We start from the raw sequence: 10,398 nt of genomic DNA, 5'->3' as shown, positions 1-10,398 counted from the left end.
GCAATTGGTGATTTTGAATAGCTTCTTACATGCGGTTACTTCTAGTGGCACATGGGATGTGTAGTTTTATGTCACTTGTGTAAAACACTTTTAAGGTCTGTCTCTACATTTAACATTGAGATGACATAGTTATGTTGAGGCTAAATATAAAGCTCCATGTCTAGGTTTTATTTGCCTCTTTGGGAATGGCAAGAAGCCAGATGAGGCTGCCTCAGGAGAGCCACAGTTACAGCCATTGGGCATCTCAGTTCAGCAAGGTCATGGTGAAGTTTCTGATACTTGCTCTACATGTCCTCTGATTTGCCAGATGCGTCCATTCCTCCGAGAGACAGATTCTACCTCCATATCAGCAATTCAGTGTCTAAAGAAGTCCCTGAGAGACATAGTAAGCACATCCTGGAACCAGAGAGATGATTGCTATATTTCCTGAGTGAGCTGGGAGCAGACTCCAATTTTCCCTGTACTTGTCAACAGCACACCTCCTTTCAAAGCTGTTTTTGACTCTTTCTCTTTGACCCATTTCACATATATGTGATGAATCCCCAAATCATATCTGCATGAAAACATCCAGTGGGACTTCTACATCATACAATCCTCGGCATCTTCATTTCTCTGAATCTCTAGTAACTTAGCACTGCCCAAGAGATACTTACCTACCCAGGAAAGTAGATTGTTAGTGTTTAGGGGTAATATTCAGGAAGTACTCACTATATTTTGTGTTTTAGGTTATGGTCATCATTGCTAGGCAATGTGTGCTTTCTTTCAATCTTACTGCCCTCTGCCTCGGTTCTTTAGAAGGAAAGAGAATTTGGGTTCCCAACACCATTTGATACACTAGAAAGTAAGGTGCATGTTTTCAATGTTACATTTCTTTGTTCTGAAACATTCACTAAATGAATCTTATCTACCTCCCTCCGATGAGAATATATTCCAGTATCCTTCCTTGATGAAATGCTTCAGTTTTAGACACATGAGAGTAAACAAAGATTTCTCCTAGTCATTAGTTCTTTGGCTGATCTACGCCAAGATAAAATAGTCAAGCCAAGAAATGCAAGTACAGGGGTTACTGACCCTTGGAACCTGTGCTATAAAACATGCCTGTGTAAAGCTAATCCCATAGTCAGGCTCTTTGAAACTGCATGATGATGAGGTCCTGAGATGGCATGAATATTCATCCAATTTTATAAAACACGGGCATAAAATCCAAACCAATGACAACTCTCTAAATAATACAGTTAAAGGATACTAAAGAGCCAAGGAAGGACCATCAAAATTACACGCAGAAGTCTGCCGCACATGGCAATGCAACTGTGGTGTGCTCTAAATTCCTGATTTATCCAGATTGGTCTTTATGTGTCTCACAGGGTATTACTTTGTTCCCCGCAAAATGCATGCAGTTTCCAAAGGTGATTCTTCCTGAGGTAAATTTCTGTCTTTATAGTACAAATTTCATATGGGAGTAAATGAATCCTCTTTGGTTATGACAGTAAATGAGCCTCATGAGCTGGGAATGATCACTTGGCATCTTGCCCCTGTTTGGCCAAAGATAAGTGAAAGAGGCCGGGGAAGCAAGTGACAAGCTCACCTAAGCCTGGCTTGCACCACTCTAGCAGGCGCCAGGCAGAGGTGGAATTTGCCCAAGTGGTTAGATGGTGGGCCCACACCCCTATGCTTTGTTTTTGAGATACAAAAAGGTTTAAGGGTTCATTTTAACTTTTATTGATGTATATGTATATGTCTCTGTGTGCCACAGATATGTGTGTGTCCACGGAGGTCAGAAAGGGGCATCCAGATCCCCTGGAGCTGAAGTTAAACGAGGTTGTGAGCCATGCAACAAGAGTGCTGGAAACCAAACCTGAGTCCTTTGTGAAAGTAGTATGTACTTTGAGCCATCTCTCCAGCTCATGTACATCTCTCCTTCCTTCCTCTTCCTCCTTCTCTTCCTCTTTAGTCTCCTCCTCATCTTTTTTACTACTCTTCTTCTTCTTTGCACTGACTGATATTGGGGATTGACCCTAAGACTGTGCACATGATTTTTAGGTGTGCTCCCACTGAACTGTATCCCCAGTCTGAAAATGTGCTTTCCTTATTAAATATCATTCATGTCACTGAAAATATGCATTTAAAAATCAAATAAGAACTTAAGTAGTTTCATTCCCCGAATGTCATAAACATCCTTGCAAATATCTGGCAACATGAACTAGCACAGAGAACTGCAGAGCCCCCAGAAGCACCTTTGAAGTTAGCATCACTATTCTGTCCTAATGGACCATACTTGCTGCCAGAGCACAGTTTAGACATTATAACTGGTACATCCATTTGCTCTCTGTGCACATCAATTTGCTCTCTAGCTATACATAGTGCTTTACGAACTAATTCCACCCATAGCATATAAGCTACTTTCTTCATTTATCTATGTCCATCATCTTCAAACAGAGTTCACAGAATATTAACCTACTTATTGTCTGTGTCTAAGGTTTCATGTATATTTCTTGACCCCAAATGCGGTTTTCTCATGTGTAATAGCAAAATAGCAAAATGTAGCATTTATAGATATGTATGTCATACCCATCACTGAAATGTTCAGCCACTGAACTCTAACATGTCTTCATAAGGAAGTTATAATATTCATTAATAATGAGAATCAGTGTCTCTGTAGAATGAGGGGAGCCACCTGAAGAACAAAGACAAATTCCTCCCCATACCCTAAAGAGGAGGCCAAGTCATGAAACAAAAGAGTGTACTAACTTCTGACAAGTGTTGATATTGCCCATATGTGTGCTTAATGTTATTTGAAAACAACCCTGCTTTGTGCCATGTGCTGGACATTTGTCTTTTATCATAAAACCTCTGTGTGTACCACATCCTGCTGACTTTTACTGTTGTCAATTTTATTTTTTTAGCTGTTTTGACAGGTTTATGGTTGCTTTAATTTAAATTTCCTCCTCGTGTTAAATGTTGTTTCGTGGCTCACTGACATTCAAAGTTTTGATTGCAAGTAATCGATTTGACTCCTTGTTTACTTTTATAATATCTTAATCACATTTTCCTTGATATTATGAACAAGATGTTGTAGGCAGAAGTTTCTCTCCCGCCTGCTTGTTCCCAAATACATAACAGCCACCTCTCACATAATTGACTCAGAAGCTTAAGATTACTTATCAATGCTCGACCGGTAGCTCAGGCTTTTTACTAACTAGATCTTACACTTAAATTAACCCATAGTTCTTATCTATGTTTAGCCACCTGGCTTGGTACCTTTTCTCACTTTGACATTCTCATCTTGCTTCCTCTGAGTCTGGCTGGTGACTCTGTCTCTGCCTTTCCTCTTCCCAGAATTTTCCTAGTCTGCTCGCCCCACCTATACTTACTGCCTGGCTACTGGCCAATCATCATTTTATTAAACAAACATGAATGATAAATCTTTACAGTGTACAAAAACATTATCCCACAGCAAGATATCTATAAAGTTTTGAAATGTCTCGTCAGGTAAAAAAGTTGTCAAGTGTATGACTGAGAATGAGAGATAACTGGAGCGGATGTCATGTGCCAGACCTCCACCCTCATCCATGGTTGTTTACTGTCAGTATTGTGTGTGTATGTGTGTGTGTGTGTGTGTGTGTGTGTGTGTGTGTGTGTGTGTGTGTGTGTGTTCATGTATGCACATGGCAGATGGCAAACATGGGTGTCATACCTCAGATGTCATCCTCCTTGTTCGGGGGCTCTCACTGGACCAGAACTCCTGAGTTGGATAAACTGTCTGGCAGCAAGCCCCAGAGATCCACATGCTTCAGCCTCCCTAGAGCCAGGTTGTGAATGCAGACCACCATGCACAGTTTCTTTTCTTTTCTTTTTTTTTTTTTTTTTTAGTTTAAGTTCTGGGGATTGACCTCACATCTTCATACTTATGCAGAAATTCACTGACTGAAATATCTCCCTGGCCCTCAATCACAATATCTTTAAGTGCAATAGATGTTTTTGATCAGATTTTCTTTTCTTGTCCCCCACTTCTCCACAAATAATTTGTTTCTTTTTGAGATTACAATCGACAGTATATATGTATGCTGATTGAAATGAAAGGTCTCAGATAATTATACCAGTAATGCCATATTAGCATTTCATGTCACAACCATCAGTGTCCACTGACCTCATCCTGGGGCACCCCAACAGCAAAGCCAGGCTAAGCCTGTGTTTCCATTCAGCACAATCTTTCTTCTTCAGTATGCAGAGCTGGGAGGAATACAAAAAGAATACGCTCAGGCTGCTACCACCGAGTAATACGTCAACCATAGCATTTTCTGTGCCTGTGCTGAAGTAGTTCCAGGGGCAGATAGGATGGAAATAATACCAAAAGCAATTAATATAACAGACAATTATTTTGTTCCTCAATTTTTTCACCTGGATCAAGTTAGATAGAAAGGCACGCTAATGAATACATGTTGGCAGCCTGCCTCAGCCCTCACACTTAGGCAAGTTCCGTGAAGGCTTTCCTCAGAAGGCTTGGGTTTAGTCAATTTTCACATTCTCCAAAAACAGTTATCCAGCTGGATTATTTATGACTGGGAGCAATTATGGCTAGAGGCACTGGGTATTCATAAAAGGTCTTCCTTGCCTAGTAGATTGTGAGATGATGTTTGAAAAGCAATTTGGATTTCATATAAGATAGGTATTCAGATAAAATTGTATCTCTGCTTCTCAATCTTCCAGTTATTAATATGAAAACCTGAAAATCTCAATGACTGTGCTACATATTCATTGACATGAAGCTGTGTGAATTTTGAGGGGGGAAAAAAACACTCACTCCAGACAAATATAGCAGCACAGGCACACTCAAAGGCATTATCTCCTCCGATGACACACCCTTCTTCATCAGCTGCCAGTATTCCTATAAATTGGAAATGCTTTAACATGCCACTTTCCAATTCACTTTGTATTGAGTGGATGGATAAGGGGCGGCACAAACACTCTGACTTCTCCATGGGGAGATCTTTCAGTGTGTAATGCCAGGTCTGTGCATCCTCTCAGGACTTCTCATTCTGATGTGTCTCTTTGGCTCACTTCAGGTGGACAGCAGACATGGTTTTTCCCGTGTTTTGTTAGTTTTTTTGCTCTGTTTTCCTACTTCTGTAAGTGCTCTTTGGTTCTGAAGCACAGCCAAGCATTGCATCTAAAGCAGAGAACAGTCTGGGTGGGAGGAAGGGGTGTGTATGTCTATCCAGTTCACCTCACAGAGTCCAATTTCACAAGCCATTAACACTCTGAAAAGGGAGATTAATCTGAATGCCTGCCATAGTCTCAAAAAACAGACAAAGTGTTTGAAAACATTGTTCGGTTTCTTTGGAAAGGACATTTTGAGAAAGGATTCATTTATATCCCCATAAATGAAGGAGATGAGTGCCTATAGAGAGGTAGGAGTGTCCTCCTAAAATGTGTGTGAAGGTTTGGAAAATACTTTCTTTGTTCTTGGCATCCTGTAAAGACAAATCTGAAAAGCATACAGGTTTTATAAAGCATATTCAAGGGAACTCAGCAAATAATCAGAATGTGCATGTCATGGGATTGAGGGGTGTGTGTGTGTGTGCGTGTGTGTGTGTGTGTGTGTGTGTGTGTGTGTGTGTGTGTGTGTGTGTGTGTATAACTAGGGACACATCTGAAGCAGTGTGGCAGTGTGGCAATCATCTCAAACAGAGACAGGCATGGCCCTGAACACATTCGAAGACTGTGGATTGAACCTTGACCATCATCTGCCATGTGAGCCTAGCATAGCAGTTTTCAACCTGTGGGTCATGTTTTCCATTGGAAAACACAGATATTTGCATTACAATTCATAACAATAGGAAAGTTTCAGTTATGACGTAGCAACGAAAGTAGTTCTATTAGATTAGGGGTACCTACAACTTGAGGGATTGGTAAAGGGTCACAGCATTAGGAAGGTTTAGAACCAATGGCCTAGCACAGGAGCTGACCATGTGGATTCCAGGACTGCTGAGTGAACACAACCAACCATGGTGCCCATCTCTACAAGGAACAGAAGTAATAGACAGATAGGAGAGGAGTGAAACTCTTACCAGGAGGCCTTGTGAAAACTAGGAAGACCCCAGAGCCTTGGAAGACATGGGGACCTGGAACAGAAGCATGAAGAGGAAGAAAATACCATCACAGCTGCCACAGCTCACAGTTCCAGCAGACATTTCCCCTCTGCAGGTGAGAAGGCCTCAGGGGAGTCTTGCAACCTATACCAGTTGCTAACATTGACAATCTCAACTAAAGGGAAATGATGTAATCCTCACAGACCTGCAGCCAGTAAGAGAACAACATGGATGCTACGTGGCAGTTTCATTTTGGAGAAGAAATCCACACTACCTCCTTAACAAGCTCTAGAGCTCAGGCTGCTATGGCTGGGCTGCACAATGGGGAAGGGACCACTGTGTGAATTCATGCTGCTCAGGTGGTTGCAGAACCCATCACATATTTCCACATCTGAGGCCACTGGACCTTTCAGCCACAAAACCTTACTCAACCTGGTAGAGCAACTCTGATGTTGATACTTAAACTAGCTCTGTGCCCATTCTTATAGGAAAGCTGTGTTTCAGGACAGAGGAATTCAGGATTCACATTGAAGACCTGAGAACTTTGGCATGGCAGACATGGATGGAAACATACCAATGCCAATGTGGAGCTGGAAGCAAGTGTCTGTGTGGCTTCCATCACCAGCTGGAAAGAAGTTGCATGTGGTTACTATACTGTACTTGGGACTGCTTGGGGCTGTCACACATGGGGCATCAACAATGAAAGGTTTCTCATGTTTTCTTAGGAAGTGATAAGCAGTAGCTGAAACAAATGATAGGAATTTATATTCTTCACTTGTGGGGGATAATGAGTGTTATCCCTTTGAAGGCTCTCCTTCAAAGTTCTTACAAGGCTTCCTTGAAGGGTTCCAGTGTTCTTGCACGGCTAAGTAGTTATCTGATCATGGTTGTTCCTTGGAGAGGTGGGTTCCATGACTGGATGTATTCACTCAGCCATCCTACAATCCACATGGGCAGCAGTTCTTAAGTATGTACATACTATAGTAATGTTTTCTAAACATGACTTCTGTAAATATTGCATGGTATGTTGAAAGGTTCTAGTCTTTCAAATTAACAAGTGCTGTCTGTCTATTTATTCCTTTTGTGTAAGCCACATTTAAAAAGCAGTGTAGTCATCCCCTCTCATCAAGGAAACGTCTGTTTGGAACAGATGGAGACCATCACAGAAAACCACAACTAATCAAAATGCAGAGTAGTACGTAGCAGTCCCAATAGATATATCTACAAAAAAAACCTCCCATACCCAAGGCTCAGGGAAAAGAGAGTCCAGAAAGATTGAAATAGCCAGAATACTGGGGAGTTTCTGGTGAGATTCTGTCTCCTAGCCTCAGAGGCTGCAACCATAAAGTCTAACCAACCTGGCTTCTTAAACAGGAGCTGAACAAGGACAACAGGAGACATGCCAAAGTAGTCAGGGAAAAGCCCACAAGACATTAGCTCTACATAAAGAACTACAGGCAAGTAAAGAATGCTAAGTGTCAGAGAAATTGTCTTCCCCAAGGAGGAGCACATCAATTGTTTATGGAAGACCAGATGTATATACAAATACACACATGTATGTAACAACCATTAATGCAAAAGAGGCCACGAATTTGAAGAGAGCATGGAGGCATATATGGGAGCCTGTGGAGGAAGGAAAGGGAGGGGATCAATAATGTAATTACATTATAACTTGAAAAATAGTAAATTATTTTATAGTATTTCCTATTTTGTAATAATATAAGATTAATCTACATACCAATTAAAAAGACTTAGAAAGCATATGTTTGCAGAAACTAAACTTGACTCCTAGCTTCTTCAATGGTCTGCTGATTCCACTTGATGCCTTTCAATCCCCACTTTGCAGTTTCTATTCTATTCCCTGGGTGGTCTTGTTCCTGTGCAGCAAGAGCGACAACATGATGAGGAACAGGTCGCATGGACAGTGTGGCATTAGAAGTAGAAATTCCTGTCCTGTCCTTTAGAATATGAGTATGGACTGTATTGACATCATCCTGTCCCTGCTCCCTGGGTTATGCTAATGAGCATGGCAGCCTACTACATGGCAAATGATAGTTGCTCAGGAAACACTGTGCTCCTATCTTCACATATCTTGGTCTCTAGCTACCCAGAATGCTTTGGCTGTTGCTCTTCAACCTAGGAAGAACTCTGCAACTGCCTGGATCTTTGCATCCTGCTGGAGCTTCCCTGTGTTTACCCGTTGATCTCACAATAAAGAATATGGAGGAATGGAAACATCTAGAATGAGCAGATCTGTTCTAGCTCTGTTAAAATTCTCCTCAGGAGTCATCTTTTCAACCCAGTCTGCTGTCATCTTTCAGTCCTGCTCAAAGGTGCTGGGAAAGCTGAGGTGTTAGCATCTCTCAGGCACCTGCTTGTTGTGATCGATGAATGTGTTCTGATAAGTGCAATAAAAAATCATTATGAGAAACATTTACATGCAGATGAAGTGCAGAGGAAACAGTGTGCCCACAGACTTGCCTAACAGAACTACAAAAGTGTCCATGAATATTTACTAGATATACAACAGAGGTCTGTGTCTCCCCCAGCTCTTTAACATATTCTATGGCAGTTTCTTCTGTAGATGTTATTTGTGCTGAGTTATTTCTTAGAATATCACATAATGAAATCACTAATTAAAATGCATAAGGTCCTTTCAAAACAAACATGTCAGAGGGTCAAATTGTCTCTCCTGATGACTTAAGCACATTGAAAAGTAGTTTGAAGTCTTTCTAAATTTACATGGAATTCTCATTAATGCTGATAGGGAAATATAAGAGCTTCCAGTTTTTAGAAAATCAGCTTACACACACATGCACATGCACACACACACCCTGGTGGAGATTTTCCATTAAGATTTTAGCACAGAATCTGTGCTTTGAAAGTTTTCTTGGAAATGATATACATTACGGTGTTCTGTAAGTGTTGACACTACATGATAAATGAGGATCCTTAGAAGACTCATTTCATCCACACATCAACAAAACAAATCCATTTTCATCTGCACATCATCAAAACATAGTTCAGCAATGGAGATATCCTTCTGGCTTCTTGAAATGGAAGGACACCAGAACCAGGAAAAGGTTCAGAGGACAACCGGTAAGAACATTCAGCAGCTGGAAAATTAATACATCACACAAAGGTTAAAAGAAACTGGCTATCAGAAGAAAATAAAATTGAACTTTAATCAACTGTTGTGTGGGGCATGTGTTCTGTAAATAAACAGAAATATGAATGAGATAAAAAGGAACAGGAACAATGCCTCTAAGTGGCCTAAAGCTCTCAGAAAGAGGGAGTTCTATTGTGGTCATAGAATGTGTGATGATTTAGTTAAGAAAAGTTTAAACTAGCAAGGACTCTGGTATGGTCCTTTGTCTAATTAAAGTGTACTTCACTCTGTAAAGAGATAATTGACTTATGCTTGAATAGGAGTAATGAGTCTAAAGGAAAATTGATAAGGCAGATGAATCAAAGTGTAAAACCAAAAGATTCAAATTCATAATATCCTGGGCTCCTTCAAAGCAAGAGATTTTCTGGGCATGTGGTTATTGTTAAAATAAGCGAAAGCAGAAGTAAGCACTGTCAACATAGAAAAATACAGCACTTAAGACCATTTATTCTTAGCTAAATATGAATGATTATGACCCAGGAGCAGGCATTCATATTGTCTGTTGACATGCTGCATGGAGGAAGCAGTAGTACAAACCTTTCATTAGTGACATAAGGAAAGGAAGTTGTAAATCTAGACATTTCTCAAATATGATGGTGAGATCCTGAAGTAGTGGGTTACTGTAAAGAAGAGAGAGCTCTGCTGTGGGTCTAGGTTTCAAGTGCTATCTAGTGACATCCTGAAGTGGGAGTTACTGTAAAGAAGAGAAATCTCTGCTGTGTGTAGCTGGAGTTTTCTCCAGTCCTGCCTGGGCCTGCAGCTGCTCAGATCCAAATAAACACACAGAGGCTTATATTAATTAAAACTGTATGGCCTAATGGCTCAGGCTTCTTGCTAGCTAGGTCTTACATCTTAAATTAACCCATTTCTATAAATCTATACTTTGCCTTGTGGCTCCTGGCTTACCAGTACCTTTACGTCTTGCTTCTCATGGCAGCAGTGTCTCCTCTGTGTCTGGCTGGAGATTCCCTCCTGTTCCCAGAATTCTCCTCTCTTTGTCCTGCCTATACTTCCTGCCTGGCTACTGGTCAATCAGCACTTTATTTATTAACCAATCAGAGCAACACATTCACAGAATACAGAGCAATATCCACAGCAGCTGTGGGTCTAGGTTTCAAGTGCTATCTAGTGACATCCTGA

This window comes from Peromyscus californicus, unplaced genomic scaffold (assembly GCF_007827085.1).
Source record: "Peromyscus californicus insignis strain IS unplaced genomic scaffold, ASM782708v3 Scaffold_19__1_contigs__length_69161282, whole genome shotgun sequence".
Lineage (NCBI taxonomy): Eukaryota > Metazoa > Chordata > Mammalia > Rodentia > Cricetidae > Peromyscus > Peromyscus californicus.
This window is presented reverse-complemented; position numbering follows the sequence as displayed.